The sequence below is a fragment of the Chlorocebus sabaeus genome, chromosome 10, assembly GCF_047675955.1.
Source record: "Chlorocebus sabaeus isolate Y175 chromosome 10, mChlSab1.0.hap1, whole genome shotgun sequence".
NCBI lineage: Eukaryota > Metazoa > Chordata > Mammalia > Primates > Cercopithecidae > Chlorocebus > Chlorocebus sabaeus.
The window spans coordinates 46,747,447-46,764,643 of NC_132913.1; the positions used below are offsets into that span (position 1 = coordinate 46,747,447).

The following is a 17,197-nucleotide window of genomic DNA, read 5'->3' on the forward strand; positions in this document are numbered from 1 at the left end:
CCTGGACTGAACCGTAAATGGTGCTCCTAAATATTTGAAAAATTACTTTCTCCATTTTTTATAACTGGAAAAAGAAAACCTCAATTCTATTTGGTAGGATATGTACATTTCAATAAAACTGCTCCAAGTTGGGAGGAGAGGAATTCTTACATCTTCAAATGTCTTTCAAATTTATGTTTGGGGAAATGGGTTTATTTTACCATAGAATCTTTAACGTATAATAGAGCTTCTGTGGGAAACGAATCTTGGGTTGTGGAGAACTGAGTTTTTAACCTCTTCAGATTGCATCATTATTGCTTGGTATTTAAAAGCTGCAATTTGCTTTACATTGGTCAGCTGGGCAGAACTGCTTTACTTTGTTTTCTCATGTACTATTATGACTGAAACTAAATTTGCATTTCCATAAATTACTAAGAGGTATCAATAATTACACTATCCTTTCTGCAAAAAACTGGCATTCCATCAAAAAGCATTTCATTCTTCATTTGCATCACTTGTCTTTATTGTTCTGTGTGACTGAAACTTCTCTAAAAAAAGGTATAATTCCCATAGGTTGAATCACAAAATTTTCAGACAGCTTACAAAAGCCTTATTATATGAAGTTTAGCGAGAGCTGAGATGACAACTTCATTGTTTTGCTGGTGATAAAAAACCACAGAAATGAAGCACAACTGGCTATTAGACTGGGTAAATTTAAAAACACACACACACATAAGCTGCCTGTTTTTCCACACTTTACTACTCTATTCTTTCAAGACTGGTTAGCACTTCTCAACATCTTTACTCACTCTCTCTTAAGTTTCCATTTTAACGCCACAAATGGGCTTCCAGTAGAGGAAGGAGGTAGTAGCACTGCCAACTGCTACTGAAACATTTTTGAGGTTAATGTATACACAATATCCAAAAGTGGACCAATCACTTGGGTGAAGTAATACAATGAAGTTTCATTTGAGAAAAATTATGTGTTGTTTTAGTTATATATACTTTTATTTCTCTAACTATAAGTTTTTAGGGAATTCAATTCAAATTGTAGCAACCCACAGACAGCTTTACGTTAAACTTTTAGGAATTAATATTAAGTTAAAGCACATTGTCTGATTATAGAAATTTTTAGTTTTTTATATCAAAATTAGAGTCCATTTTGGTCCTGCCCATAAATGCCAAATTGACAGATAATTTGACCCTCACAAGATTGCTTTTTTACAAAAATATCACTCGAATAAGCCAGCAATCAAGACAAACATAAGGTAACAGTTTTATAAAGTTTTCAAGCACCATAGCTAAAGAACAGACATGATGCTATCCCAACCCACATCTTCAAAAATCAATTTCAGACTATGGCTGTGAAGACTGGAAAAATAATCATGCACTTTAATAATACAGAGGTCAAAGAAATATTTAGTCAGATCAAATAACTGAAGTTATCACTAATAAATATTAAGTTTCAGAAAATTTGTATTTTACTCTTTTATTCAAAGAAAACTGCTATGAATATTTAGAGAAATTAAATAATGATTACTGCTCTTGGTTTTTCCTAGAACTTAGAATAATTTCATCACGAACAAAAAATTTGGTCTAATGTTGTCAACAGGGACTACATAACCCTGGTCCTTACTCAGAATTTTGGCATATATTCATTATGTACTTTAGGCAATCTATCAGTACTTCTTCAGTTTGCAATACTGTAATTATCGACTTCACAAGGGATACTGTGGTTTAGTTAATTACATTTATAACATTTTTTGAGGGTCATGGATGAAAGAGGGGTGTAAGGCATACATACAATTAATTTATATGTACTTGGTGAAAAAATGCCACTTAAAAATATTTAACAGCAACAACATGGATGAACCTTAAATACATTATATGCTAAGTAAAATAAGCCAGTCAAGGACAAATACAGTATGATTCTGCATATATGCGGTACCCAGAATAGTCAAATTCACAGAGACAGAAAGTAAAATGATAATTACCAGGGACTAGGGGAAGGAGGAGTGGGAGTTATTATTTAATGGGTACAGAGTTTCAGTTTGAGAAGATGAAAAAAGTAATGGTTGTGCAACAATATGAATAAATGTACTTAATGCTACTGAATACGCTTTAAAATGGCTAAAATGGTAAATTTAATGTTATGCATATTTTACTATAATTAAAAAAACTTAACAAGTGTGAAAATCAGAATATGAATCACAATCCAATTTTAACATTTTCTGATTCACTCATTAAGACATGAATCGAATCATTCTTTTGTTCATTCAGTAAATATTTATCAAATTATTTCAATGTGGCAGATACTGTGTTAGACCTGGGAGTATAGCAGTCAACAAGACGAAGTCTCTGCTTCATAGAAGTTACATTTTCGCAGTAGAGACCTACAATATCATTTTTGCAAACTATCCTTCTTATAGTGATAAGTACTACACTGAAGGGTAAAGAGGTGAAATGATGGCAAGGATGTATCTCTCAGAACATAATTACCCTGAGAATGAAGTAAAAAGGAAGACTCCAGATAGAACAGAAGTGCCGAGGCCCTGAGGGGAGAAGGCCCGGTGTTTTCAAAAAATGACAAGAATGCCCAGGGCTAGTGCAGAGTAAGATAAGGGGTAGGAGAGCAAGGCAGAGGCCATAGAAGGCCTGGAAAGCAACAGTAAATACTCTAGATGTTATTCCACATGTGCTGAAAGCCATATGGGATGTTATGACTATGGGAATGATGTGATTCGATTAAAAAAAAAAACCAGGAACACTCTAACCACGGCATATGGAATAATCTTGGGGATATGGGACAGAAAGGAGAATCAAAACACAGTGACCAGTTGAGCAACTATAGTAACTCAGGTAGAAAAAAGAAGACTATCGTGGTAGCCATATTGGTGGTGAAAAAAGTAATTATTTTTTATATTTGGTTGCTGATGACTAAACAAGAAAAAAAACCCAACATAATTAAGGATGATTCCAAGGTTTTGGTGAGGTCAACTGGGTAAATGACATTGCCAAATTTTGAGATAAAGAACAATGGGATAGGAATAGGATTGCTGGTGGTGGTAGTGGTAATAGTAGTAAGGAACCAAGAGTGTGATCTTAACAAAGTTAAGTACTCAAGTAAAGAGTTTCAGGAAAGACAACATGACAAAGTGTGACAAATGCTGCCGGGAAAACAACATGAGGGCTGAGAAATGACCATTGGATTTAGCAAGATAAATTATTTTTTGAGGCAGAATCTCACTCTGTCACCCAAGCTGGAGTGAAGTGGCACAATCTCGGCTCATTGCAACCTCTGCCTCATGAGTTCAAGTGATTCTCCTGCCTCAGCCCCTCAAGTAGCTGCGATTAGAGGTGTGCGCCACCACACCCAGCTAATTTTTGTAATTTTAGTAGAGACAGGGTTTAACCATGTTGGCCAGGCTGGTCTCGAACTGCTGACCTCAGATGATCCACCTGCCTCAGCCTCCCAAAGTGCTGGGATTACAGGCGTGAGCCACCATGCCGGCCTCAAGATAAATTTCACTGGTGTCCATGACAAGAATGTTGTCAGTGAAGTGGTAAGGACAAAAGAATGAATACAGTAAAAAGCAGAGAAAGTGAGATGAGGATATGAAAGCAGCATATATGGACAACTCTGACGGAGGTTTGCTCTGAAGGGTGAAAAGAAATGGTACTATACCTGGAGGGGGAGTGGAGTCTTCAAAGTTATTTTTGTATTAAAATGGGAGACAGTATAACACATATGCTGATGAGATGATCGAGAGAGAGAAAAAATGATGGCAAAAATTGCAGAAGCAAAATCAGTGATTACTAAGCATCTAATAAATGCTTAAGGCCAGACATGGTGGTTCACACCTGTAATCCCAGCCCTTTGGGAGGCAGAGGTAGGCAGATCACGAGGTCAGAGGAGTTCAAGATCAGCTTGACCAATATGGTGAAACCCCATCTCTACCGAAAATACAAAAATTAGCTAGACGTTGTGGTGCGCGCCTGTAGTCCCAGCTAGTTGGGAGGCTGAGGCAGGAGAATCGCTTGAACCAGGGAGGGCAAGGTTGTAGTGAGCTGAGATTGCACCACTGCATTCCAGCCTGGGCAACAAAGTGAGACTCTGTCTCAAAAAAAAAAAGAAAAGAAAAGAAAAAGAAAGAAAGCTTATATCTGTCCTTGCTGCTGGAAATACAAAGGTAATAAATATAAGACATGAAACTAATTGAAGGATTCTATGGAAACTATATTGAAAATCATGAAGGGAAATACCACAAATAGATAATTAAAAAATCATTTAGAAACAGTATTATTTTGTAATAGGCTGCCATGTTAAAAATATTACATAAAGCAATGTTGACACGTGTTTTTTTGTTTGTTTTTTGTTTTTTTGAGACAGAGTTTCGCTCTTGTTGCCCAGGCTGGAGTGCAATGGCTCGATCTGGGTTCACAGCAACCTCTGCCTCCTGGGTTCAAGCGATTCTCCTGCCTCCGCCTTCCAAGTAGTTGAGATTGCATTTTTATTAGAGATGGTGTTTCTCCATGTTGGTCAGGCTGGTCTCAAACTCCTGACTTCAGGTGATTCGCCCACCTCAGCCTCCCAAAGTGCTGGGATTACAGGTGTGACCCACCACACCCGGCAATGTTGACGTATCTTATGATGTGACAGCCATGTCCTTCTAAGCTATATACGTGCAGTTGCACAGTATAAAAATGTCATGTACAGCCTTTGATTTAATTAATCACAGTTGGATTTAGATGAATCAACCTTAGACAAAAAGCAAAGCCAGCAATTTAAGAAAATATCTCCACTGTGCTTCCCCTTCTCCCTCTGCAGTGTTGACCCATTTCCATTTTTGAATTTTCATTATCCCTGAATTCTATAATTCACCACCTAACAGGAGGCCATTCATATATCAATCATTTACATTAATTTTCCTTATTTCCAGAGTACCCTTCCCTTTGCTTATTTAACTATTTGCCACTTGTTCTCGTCTCCTTAAAAAAGTTAAAAATTTGAAAGTTAGAAAGACTACTAATTACATATTTGTGTAATATATATAAGTTACTCAAACACACATTTGCATTTTTAACTTTCCCCCCTCTAATTATAAGATCCTTTTAAACCTTTTGTAATTTTGTATCTTTTACTGTTCTAAAATAAGATGTGAGGTAAAATACTAAGGTACATAATATACAGAATAAAATGCAAACTAAGGAAATGGAGAAAGAAAAACAGGATGAGGTTAAGAATAAGGATGGAATTAAAAATGTAATCAGGGGCCAGGCATGGTGGCTAATACCTATAATCCCAGCACTTTGGGAAGCCAAGGCAAGTGGATCACCTGAGGTCAGGAATTTCAGACCATCCTGGCCAACATGATGAGACCTCATTTCTACTAAATATACAAAAATTAGCCAGGCATGGTGGTATGTGCCTGTAGTCCCAGCTACTTGGGAGGCTGAGGCAGGAGAAACGCTTGAACCCAGGAGGCAGAGGTTGCAGTGAGCCAAGATAGCGCCACTGCACTCCAGCCTGGGAGACAGAGCGAGACCCAGTCTCAAAGAAAAAAAGAAAAAAAATCATTTAACAAGACCCTGTAGCCTTTGTTACTGAGGGGACCTATAAATACATGGCTTTTAGTTTCCTGGTCATCAGTGCAAAGAAGAAATGGCTGTCATATACAGCTTTTATTTGTTTATATCACTTACAGTATTCATAAGGTAAAAATAAATCATTTTCTTGAAAGAAGCACAGTTTTTTGTTACTGAGACCTGAGGTAAGTCATTCTACTGAATTGTCAAAAATACTCCAGTAAAGAAAATGTGGCACATATACACCATGGAATACTATGCAGCCATAAAAAAGGATGAGTTCGTGTCCTTTGTAGGGACATGGATGCAGCTGGAAACCATCATTCTCAGCAAACTATTGCAAGAACAGAAAACCAAACACCACATGTTCTCACTCATAGGTGGGAACTGAACATTGAGATCACTTGGATTCTGGAAGGGGAACATCATACACCCGGGCCCATTATGGGGAGGGGGGAGGGGGACGGATGGCATTGGGAGTTATACCTGATGTAAATGACAAGTTGATGGGTGCTGATGAGTTGATGGGTGCAGCACACCAACATGGCCAAGTATATATATGTAACAAACCTGCACGTTGTTCACAAGTACTCTAGAACTTAAAGTATAATAATAATAAAAAAAAAATTCCAGTAATAAATTCAATGTGTTTTGTAGGACTATTTCTTTAACATCTTTCAGAATTCGTCATGGCATATTGCTTGGGCATTTTGGCAGCTAAAATAAGAGGGTTTGAGAATGTTGTACATTATTTTAATTCCAGGACAAGTTTAAAATATCCAGAGTAACAGTATTCCCCATGTTTCAGGTATTCCTCCCTACAGTATTACAATTTAAAAATCAGGCTGGGCGTGGTAGCTCACGCCTGTAATCCCAGCACTTTGGGAGGCCGAGGCCAGCAGATCACGGTATCAAGAGATTGAGACTATACTGACCAACATGGTGAAACCCCATCTCTACTAAAAATACAAAAATTAGCTGGGCATCGTGGCACGCACCTGTAGTCCCAGCTACTTGGGAGGCTGAGGCAGGAGAATTGCTTGAACCCAGGAGGTGGAGGTTGCTGTGAGCCGAGATTGGGCCACTGCACTCCAGCCTGGGGAAAGAGCAAGACTCGGTCTTAAATAACTAAAAATAACTAAAAATAAAAATCGCAATAAATTTTTTTGAGATAAAACTCACCAATTTAATCTCTGGAAAGTGTTCAATTCAGCGGTTTTAGTGCATTCACAATGCTGTGCAACCATAACCACTATCTAATTCCAGAACATTTTATCATTCCCAAAAGAAACACCATACCAATTAAGCAGCCACTCTCCATTCCTTCATCTGTCTCTGGTGAATTCTCTTCCTCCTCACCCATCAGATGTATTGCCTAGCTAATGAACAGCTGATGTCCATAGAAAATCACATTGTTAACATTCAACAAAAACTTGAAATTGTTAAATAATCAGAAAAAGATAGACATTAAAACAGCATGCAGCCTTTCAACAAAAACTATCAAAATCAATAGATTATAGCTTGAAAAAGAAAAAGCATGTAATTTTTTCATCATGACTGGATTAAGGTATGCAACAAAAAAAATTATCACTCGGATGAATCAACTGCTGAAAATGATCAAATTTGTATTTATATGTATTTAACTATAAATTATTTAAATGAGTTCTTAAGTTCTCATTCATGAGAAAGGAGTTCATGCAGACTGAAAAGTTAAAAAAAAAAAAAAAGCTCTTTTATTTTGAACTTTAAAAGTAATACTAGTTTTATTCTCTTTCAACAGTGGCTAAGATGGTTGCCTGGACTGACAGTGCCTGAATTACTCTGGACTGAACAGGCAACATGTTTCTTTAAAGTTATAGGAATAGAAGATACTGATAAATGCTCAAACTAATTAACCAGATTCAATTAGCAGCTAAAGTGAAAATAAAACTTCTGAGTTTCCTAATTGTGATTCTTAAGAGCTGAATTTAAAACAATAATACTGGGAGAAGAGGACAAGGTCATGAAAAGTTGTCAAACTTAATCACTTGAATATCTAAATTGATTAGGTATATTTTAATTCACTACTATCTTAGTACATGAGTTTTACTATACTATTTTAAGTTCTCCCTTATATTAGGGTTTTCATGACACTAGATTACTTGAGATGATCTTTTTTTTTCTACTTATTGATGCACTGGCAGCATTTACTAAATAACGATTAAGAGATGTCATCTATTCCATAACAAATTATGCCTTGACTTACAATTTCAACATGTATCTCTATTATACATGATACATAAGCATTACATATTTACACCACTAAGCATTGTTCTCAAAACAACCAAAAAAAGATTTAAATGAAAAATAGATTATTATTCTCAAACTGCTAATGAATTAAACAAGCATAAAAGATAGAATTATTCACAGAGAATGGCTACCCACAGTCTCTGAAAAAATTATGACAGGAGCTATTCAAGATGAAACAATGATTGGGGAGCAATTCAAAGAATATCAACTTTTGCAACACACGCAGTTTCTGTTCTTCCTTTTCCTATCATACCTAGGCAAGACAGGTAAAAAACTTTTAATAAAAATAAGAAACAAATTGAATGCTAAACTTCTATAATTACCCAACTCCCTAGCAAGTTTTCTAATACTAAGCAGAAAAAACATAAAAAGATACAAATAAAATATACGCATTTTTAAAAGTTGTTAGATTTAGGATTTTACAAAGTAACATATAAGAGATATTTAAACTTTAAAAATATACTTTTTAGATTCAAAATAAAAAATGATTTCACTTTTCTAACTTTTTTATTGTCATAGTATTTCAAAAACGTAGCCAGATGTGGTAGTACACACCTGTAATCCCTGCACTTTAGGAGGCTGAGGTGATAGGACTGCTTGAGCCCAGGAGTTTGAGACAGCAGTGAGCTATGACCACCCCAGTGACTCCAGCCTGGGTGACAGAGCAAGAGCCTGTCTCATAAAAAAAAAAAAAAAAAAAAGTACATAAATGAAAATTAGGTCATTTTCAGCAGTTAATTCACCTGTGAGATCATTTTTATTGTTGTCTACCTTAATTCAAATAAGCCAGGTCAATAGGTTAAAATACAAAAAAAAAAAAACCATGATGAAATAAAGTCTGTGCACAGTGTCTGACATATAGTACGCTTTCAATATACATCTGTTAAACTAAGTTGTATATATTATCTGTGCCTCACCTTACTCTGAGGTACAATACCAGTGTAAAGAGAATAAAGATGCTTATCTATGGTTTAAAACTTAAAACTTAGAATGTTCTTACTTAGAAATCAATTTCACTTTAGAAAACAGAATTTCATTAAAGTTCTTTTTTTTTTTTTTTGGAGACAGAGTCTCGCTCTGTGACCCAGGTTGGAGTGCAGTGGTACAATTTCAGCTCACTGCAATCTCCGCCTCCTGGGTTCAAGCGATTCTCTTGCCTCAGCCTCCAGAGTAGCTGGGACTACAGGGGCCCGCCACCATGCCTGGCTAATTTTTGTATTTTTAGTAGAGACGGGGTTTCACTGTTGGCCAGGCTGGTCTCAAAATCCTGACCTCGTGATCTGACCGCCTTGGCCTCCCAAAGTGCTAGGATTACAGGCATGAGCCACCGTGCCCAGCCTCATTACAGTATTTTTAATGGGATTTCACAATACAGAAGGCAGGACATAAAAAGTATAAGTAATACTCAATTTGAAAATCTTTCCTATATATCACTCTGAGAAGACAGTGACCTCACCTTGACTGACCTTTTCCTGCCATTTATATCCCAGCACATTTTTCACCCTTTCTCTGTGTCTGTCTTATTTCCACTTGTCAGGCAAAAAGCAACCTTCTCCAGAAATACTTTTTAACCTCTGACCTCTCCCTTCCAACTCTAGCTGCACTCCATCGCACTCCCTGCAGGTTGGATAAGTGTGGTAATCCTAATATTTCATAAGATGCTATGCATATCTTTATCATTGAATAATTTATCCCCTATTGTTAGCATTTTCTTTTTTTTTTTGTTTTGTTTTTGTTTTTTGAGATGGAGACTCACTCTGTTGCCCAGGCTGGAGTGCAGTGGCACGATGATCTCAGCTCACTGCAGCCTCCTCCTCCTGGGTTCAAGAGATTCTCCTGCCTCAGACTCCCGAGTAGCTGAGGTTCAGGTGCCTGCAACCATGCCTGGCTAATTTTTGTATTTTTAATAGAGATGAGGTTTCACCATGTTGACCAGGCTAGTCTTGAACTCCTGACTGAAAGTGAACCAGTGAGCCTCAGTCAGGATTTTCTTTTTATCAATTTGTTTTCTGTCTTCAAATTTCAGAAAAGCCAGGATTATGTCTGATACTGATGGGGTTTAGGAAATGCTCTCCCAAAAAACATGACACTGTAACATACTGAATATTTTAAGCTAAAGAAGTCTGAGAAACAGCATGTGCAGGAAGCTTAGCCATGAATCTAGGATGTGTAGAAAGAAAGATATTTTTCCTTCCCTATAATATACAGTAGATGCTGGGGTATAGTAATAAATATTTGCTCTTTACCCCTAGTTACCAGTACAAAAATCCTAAAAACCCTGGAATTCACTGTCTTTTATGCTAAACAGATGACTTATGGGGTGGGGAGAGCTGGACAGCATCATCGTGGGTCTGCTCTGCAGAAAAACCAACCACATGATTAGGGAGTTAGAGCTTTCAGTCCTACTTCTGACCTCCAGAGAGGGGAAAGGGGCTGGAGACTGAGTTCAATTGCTAATGGCCAATTGTCTTAGTTCCTATTTTGCTGCTATAACAGAATGGCATCGAATGGGTAATTTATAAATAATAGCAGTTTATTTTGCTCACAGTTCTGGAGGCTGGGAAGTCCAAGAGCATAGCACTGGCATCTTGTGACAGCCTCCATGCTCCATCATAACAGGATGGAAGGGCAAGGGAGTGCCCGAGATAAAGAGAGGATATCCATCAAATCCATCTCTTGATCAGGAGCCTACTCCCAAGATAACAAACCCACTTCCCAGGTAAGCGCATTAATCCTTTCATAAAGGTGGAGCCCTTATGGCCCAATCACATCTTAAAGGCTGCACCTCTTAATACTGTTACAATGGCAGCATCAAGTTTCAACATGATTTTTGGAAGGGACATTCAAACCCAGCACAAATTTTCATCAAGCATGCCTATGTAATTAAACCCCCATAAAAACCACTAAATTATGGGATTTGTAGAGTTTCCAAGTTGGTAAACGGATCCATGTGCTGAGAGGGTAGCACACCCTGACTCCATGGGGACAGAGGCTCCTATGCTCAGGATCCTATTACACATTGCCTTATATACCTCACCCACTGGATGCTCATTTGTATCTGTTATAATAAACTGTAAGCATAGCACTTTCCTGAGTTCAATGAGTCATTCTAGCAAATAACTGAAACTGCAGGGGTTGTGGGAACCTCTGATTAGTTTCAGCCTGTCAGAAGTGTGAGTAACCTTGAGACCCTATTGGTGGCTGGCATCCGAAGTGGGGACAGTCTTACGGGACTGAGACCTTAAACCGTGGGGTCTACAATAACTTCGAACAGTTACTGTCAGAATGGAATTCAATTGTTGGAGACCAAGTTGGTGCTGAATAATTGGAGAATTTGTTTTTGGAAAAACACACACAATACTCAATACATTTATTTGGGATAAATCAATAAATGAGTGAAAGTGAACAATAAATAAAAGCTATATTAAACTACTCATATATTTTATTATTATTATGCGTAGGCATGTTTGTAACACTTTTTAGAGCTAGATTTTTGCTGTTCGTTCAATTAATTTGTATTGAACTTTTCCATATAGATAGTGCTTGCTTTATATTTTACAATTATTTTAATATAAGTACACTCTTTTAAACTATTATTTTCAAGTTTAAAAACACTTAAGTCAACATGCATTATCAAAATCACAACAAAAACAAAAATCAGATTCTCCTTTATGAAAGACAGAGATTAGCATGAACGGACCTGCCTCTCTCTTAATATTATTTATCATAAGCAACATGAGAATGAGGATTGTGTTTATTGGAATTTTCTTTTCCAGAGATTAACAGGGTGCTTAGAACATGAGAAGTGGTCACTACCTGCTGGAAAATAAAAATAAATATTATGAGGGCAAAATATCAAAAGGAGGACCAGAAAGTGGGAAACGAGAAAGTTTTCTAGAGAATTGAAAAAGGATTTAAAAAGGAGGGGTGGGATATGACTGAATTAGGCCAAAGATATAAGTGACTTTGAAGATAGTAACTTCAGATAAATTAGCATGAAAAGTTAATAAGACTGTACAGAGGTAAGATACGAAAGGAGAACCTGTTGCAAGAAATCTGGTAATAAGAGATCCAGAATTGCCAAAATAATCTTGAAAAGGAAGAATAAAGTTGGAGGGCTCACACTTTCTGATTTCAATTTACGACAATGCTACAGTAATCAAAGTAGAGTAGCTTGGCTTAATGCTAGACCTTTAGATCAACAGAATAGAACTGAGATTCAAGAAACAAACCCTTACTTACATGTATAGTCAAGTGATACTTTACAAGAGTGCCAAAACAATTTAATGGGGAAAGAATATCTTTTCAACATAAGGTGCTGGAACAACTGAATATTCACAAGTAAAAGAAAGAAATTGGACCTCTACCCCACACCATACACAAAAAGGAACTAAGAATAAATCAATGACCCAAACAAGAGAGCTAAAAACATAAAACTCCTGGAAGAAAATAAAGGCATAAATCTTCTTGACCTTGGATTAGGCAATGTTTTCTTAGATATGGCATCAAAAGCACAAGCAATCAAAGGAAAAATAGATAATGTGGACTTCCGTCCTTCAAAGGACACTATTAAGAAAGTGAAAAGATAACCTACAGAATGGGAGAAAATATTTGTATATCATATATCTGAAGACAGCTGTATCCAAAATATATTTTTAAAAAACTCTTATAACTACTTAATAATTAAAAACAACACAGCTAGGCACAGGTGGCTCACATCCATAATCCTAGCAGTTTGGGAGGCCAAGGTAGGTAGATCGCTTGAGCCCAAGAGTTCAAGACCAGCCTGGGCAACATGGCAAAATCCCTTATCTACAAAAAAATACAAAAATTAGCTGGGTGTGTTGGCATGTGCCTATAGTCCCAGCTACTCGGGTGGCTGAGGGGGAGGATCCCTGGAGCCTGGGAGGTTGAGGCTGCAGTGAGCTATGATGTGCTACTGCATTCTACCCAGGGTGACACAGTGAGACCCTGACCCTAACAGAGGGACAGACAGACAGACATCCACACACACACACACACAGACCACAATTTTAAAATGGGCAAAGGGTTTGAACAGACATTTTATCCAAAGAAGATACACAAATGGCTAATAAGCATAAGAAAAGATGCTCAATATCATTAGCCATCAGAGAAATGCAAATCAAAACCACAATGAGATAGCACTTCACACTCACTAGAATGGCAAAAAACAAACAAACAAACAAAAAAACTAATAAGTGGGGATGTGGGGAAACTGGAACCTTACACAATGCCAGTGGGATTGCAAAATATTGTAGCCATTACAGAAAACATTTTGGCAGTTCCTCAATAAGTTAAACATAGAGTTATGTCACCCAGCAATTCTATTCCTAGTATATACACAAGAGAACTACAAACATATGTCCACAAACAAATGTATGTAGGTTTTGTACATGAATGTTCATAACAGCATTATTTCTAATTATTCAAGTGTTCATCAAATAATAAATGGATAAACAAAAATATGACGTACTCATACAATGAAATATTATTTGGTAAGAAAATGAAATGAAGGCTGGGCATGGTGGTTCATGACAGTAATCCCAGCACTCTGGGAGGCTAAGGCAGGTGGATCACGAGGTCAAAAGTTTGAGACTAGCCTAACCCCGTCTCTATTAAAAATACAAAAATTAGCCAGGCATGGTGGCACACACCTGTAATCCCAGTTACTCAGGAAGCTGAGGCAGGAGAATCACTTGAACCCAGGAGGCGGAGGTTGCAGTGAGCCGAGATACCACTACTGCATTCCAGCCTGGACAACAGAGCAGGACTCCATTTCAAAAAAAAAAAAAGGAAGGAAGGAAGGAAGGAATAAAATTAAGTTGTGATACATGCTGCAACAAGGATGAACCTGGAAAGCATTACGTTACATGACAGAAGCCAGTCACAAGAGACTATATATTGTATAATTCCACTTACATGCAATGTCCAGAGTAGGCAAATCCATAGAGAGAGAAAGTAGGATAGTGGGTAATGGGAGCTGGGGGAACAGGAAATGGAGAGTGACTCCACAGGGAGTCCTATGCTCCTATGCTCAGGATCCTTTTGGACCTTCCCTCATATATACCAGGGTTACTCCAGCCTGGGCGACAGAGCAAGACTCTGCCTCCCAAAGAAAAAAAAAAACATGCGAAAAGGGAGAGTGGATAGCATGAAAGAGGTTAAAATATACCGGATAAAAAATAGAAGTGAAGTCAATTCAACAGGTATGTTTCAAGTGCTTACCATATTCTAGACACAGAGTTATACAGAGCTATAACATCAAGGATATAAAGGTAAATGGAGGAATTCATTAAGTTGAGAAGGCTTAACAAACCTTTGCCTCCAAACAAGCCAACACCCAAATGATTTAATTTAAATAAAATTAAAACTGCTTTTAAGGTTGGACCACAGTATTTGCCACTACTTAATGACTGAACCTCTTTGTGTCTAAGATTCCTAATCTGTAAAGTGAGGAATGGAGACCCTAGATCACTCACTTCTAAAATTTGAAGAGTCAAAACAATGTTGACAGACTAGAAATTGGAATAATAGGTCAAAATTCACAAAAAGTATGATTTTAGTACTATATTTACATGCATCTTATTAACATGATTATAAAACTCTTGTAGTGATACTAGTATGTCCTCAAGAATATCATTTTCAAAAGATAAAAATTTTAATATGATTGAATATGAAATCTCCAAAAATACATTCTTAGAAAATCTAAGAATCTCTATGTTTTCCTTCAATCATAGCAACTGCTTTTAGACTATATGAAGTTTGGAGGACAGAAAGCTCAATTCTACAAACAGCATACTAAAATGCTAGGACCAAAATTCACATACAGTAGTAAAATATCTTTCCTTTAAGATCTAGAAACTTAAATCCTGAGAAACAAACAGCTTCACAACATTACTAAGAATATAAATTAGCTCCACAATTTTATTTAAAAGGTCAACTAAACCCAGCTGGTCTTACTGAGAATCAGTAAAGGAAATCTGAATTTGATTCCTAGATTTACTATACACTAGCTATGTAATCTTGGGCAAGTTACTTAGTCACATCTCAGTTTCCTCAACTGTAAGTAGAACAGATATACCCACCTAAGAGAATTCTTGTGAGGATTACACAAATAAATATATGGAAAGCTCTAACAGCATAACATCAATGTGGTCAAAAGATGTTGACAGATAATTTATAGAAAAAATAAAAGAGATCCGTCTGGTCAACAAAGTGAGACTTCGTCTTTACAAAAAATAAAAACCAACTAATAAATAAGAAAGAAAAGGTGACCAATGCATGAAAATAAACTAACTCTTATGAATAGAGAAATGCAAATTTGAACAATCTTGAGTTATTATGCACCAATCAGATTTTATCAAAGGTTTAAAAAAAAAACCAAAACAAAGCCCTCAGAATTAGTAGTTTTAGAGGGAGTGTAAATTGATACCACCACTCTGAAAGACAGTTCGGTAACAAGTATAAAAGTTTTGGCTGGGTGCTGTGGCTCACACCTGTAATCCCAGCACTTTGGGAGGCCGAGGCGGGCAGATCACCTGAGGTCAGGAGTTTGAGACCAGCCTGACCAATATGGAGAAACCCCGTTTCTACTAAAAATACAAAATTAGCCAGGCGTGGTGGCACATGCCTGTAATCCCAGCTACTCGGGAGGCTGACGCAGGAGAATCACTTGAGCCCAGAAGACAGAGGTTGCAGTGAGCCGAGATTGCGCCATCGCACTCCAGCCTGGGCATTAAGAGCGAAACCACATCTCAAAAAAAAAAAAAAAAAAAAAAAAAAAAAAAAAAATTGATCCAGCAATTTCGCTTTCAGGAATTTAACCTGTGCAGATAATCACAAGGGTAAAAAGTCACATCCATAAAATGCTCATCATAGAACTTTAATAGTTTGGAAAACTTAGAAATCATTTAAATGTCTATTAATGACCAATAATTAAATTACAGTATATCCATAAAATGATTTGCAGTTATTAATAATTTATATTCTCTACACTAGTTTAAAAAGGAAAGTGTGGCCGGGCATGGTGGCTCACACCTGTAACCCCAGCACTTTGGGAGGCCGAGGCGGGCAGATCACGAGGTCAGGAGACAGAGACCATCCTGGCTAACATGGTGAAACCCTGTTTCTACTAAAAATACAAAAAATTAGTTGGGCATGGTGGCCTACGCCTGTAGTCCCAGTCACTTGGGAGGCTGAGGCAGAAGAATCGCTTGAATCCCGGAGGCAGAGGTTGCAGTGAGCGGAGATCATGCCATTGCACTCCAGTCTGGGCTACAACGCGAGACTGTGTCTCAAAAAAAAAAAAAAAAAAAAAAGGAAAGCGTGGCTAGGCACGGTGGCTCATACGTGTATTCTCAGCCCTTTGGGAGAACGAGGTTGGAAGACTACTCGAGCCCAGGAGTTCAAGACCAGCCTGAGCAACACAGTGAGACCCCGATTTTTCCAAAAATTTTAAAAATTAGTTGGGTGCAGTGGTGAATGCCTCTAGTCCCAGCTACTGGTAAGGATAAGGCAGGAGGATCATTTGAGCCCAGGGGGTCAAGGACGCAGTGAACCATGATGGTACCACTGCACTCCATCCTAGGCAACAGAGTGAAATCCTATCTCTAAAAAAAATTAACTTAAGAAATAACATATTCCAGAACATATTATTGATTAAAAAGGTAAATTACAAACCAATAGATTATGACCTTATTTTTATGTGTATATTTATAGGGAGGAGCATTTACCACGTTAACAAGGTTAGCTCCAAATAGTAGAATTTTAAGGGATTTAACTGTCTTTAAAAAATTCTTTCTGCATTAAGTTACACTTTCTATAAGTATGCATTACCTTTATAATCAGAAAATACTATTTTGATTTCTTTAAATAAATTTGAAAAAGAACTAAAAGAGGATACCAGTTCTTGGTCCAATGATTGTTTTCACTACACAAAATGATTTGCTTGATCCAAGCAAATGTTAAGTTAGGGAGGAAAAGTACTTTAAATGTGCCCTAAGATTAGAGGAACCTGACAGCCTAGGGAAAGATGAAAACTAATAACAATTATGTGACAAGACTCAACAATATCTCATCTTAAAACATATCTGCTTCAGTTTAGATTGACCAAAGTCCTTTTATACACCACAAGAAATAAAAGTAGGCACCTTAAGGAGAAAGGCTAAAGAAACAGCTAAGAAATTTACTAAACACACTGAAACTTATAATACTGCTTTTTAAGCTATTCTTAAAGTAATTAAAAGAATGATTCAACATGAGACAAGAACTGGTTCATTTATGTTAGAGGACTTAAGTAATTTAAAGAAAGCTACATCAAACT

General features: G+C 37.1%; 1 protein-coding gene across 26 annotated transcripts in view; it reads right to left on the bottom strand.

The window, feature by feature from the left end:
* The window catches only part of BAZ2B (bromodomain adjacent to zinc finger domain 2B), a 409,685-nt gene that overhangs the window by 259,365 nt on the left and 133,123 nt on the right, over positions 1-17,197 (bottom strand). The window contains exon 7 of one of the 26 annotated variants that reach the window (XM_073019733.1): positions 6,564-6,661. The exons of the other annotated variants lie outside the window; for them this stretch is intronic. The gene's annotated coding sequence lies outside the window, so the exon portion shown is untranslated. The remainder of the gene's footprint in view (positions 1-6,563; positions 6,662-17,197) is intronic. 26 annotated transcript variants of the gene reach the window in all.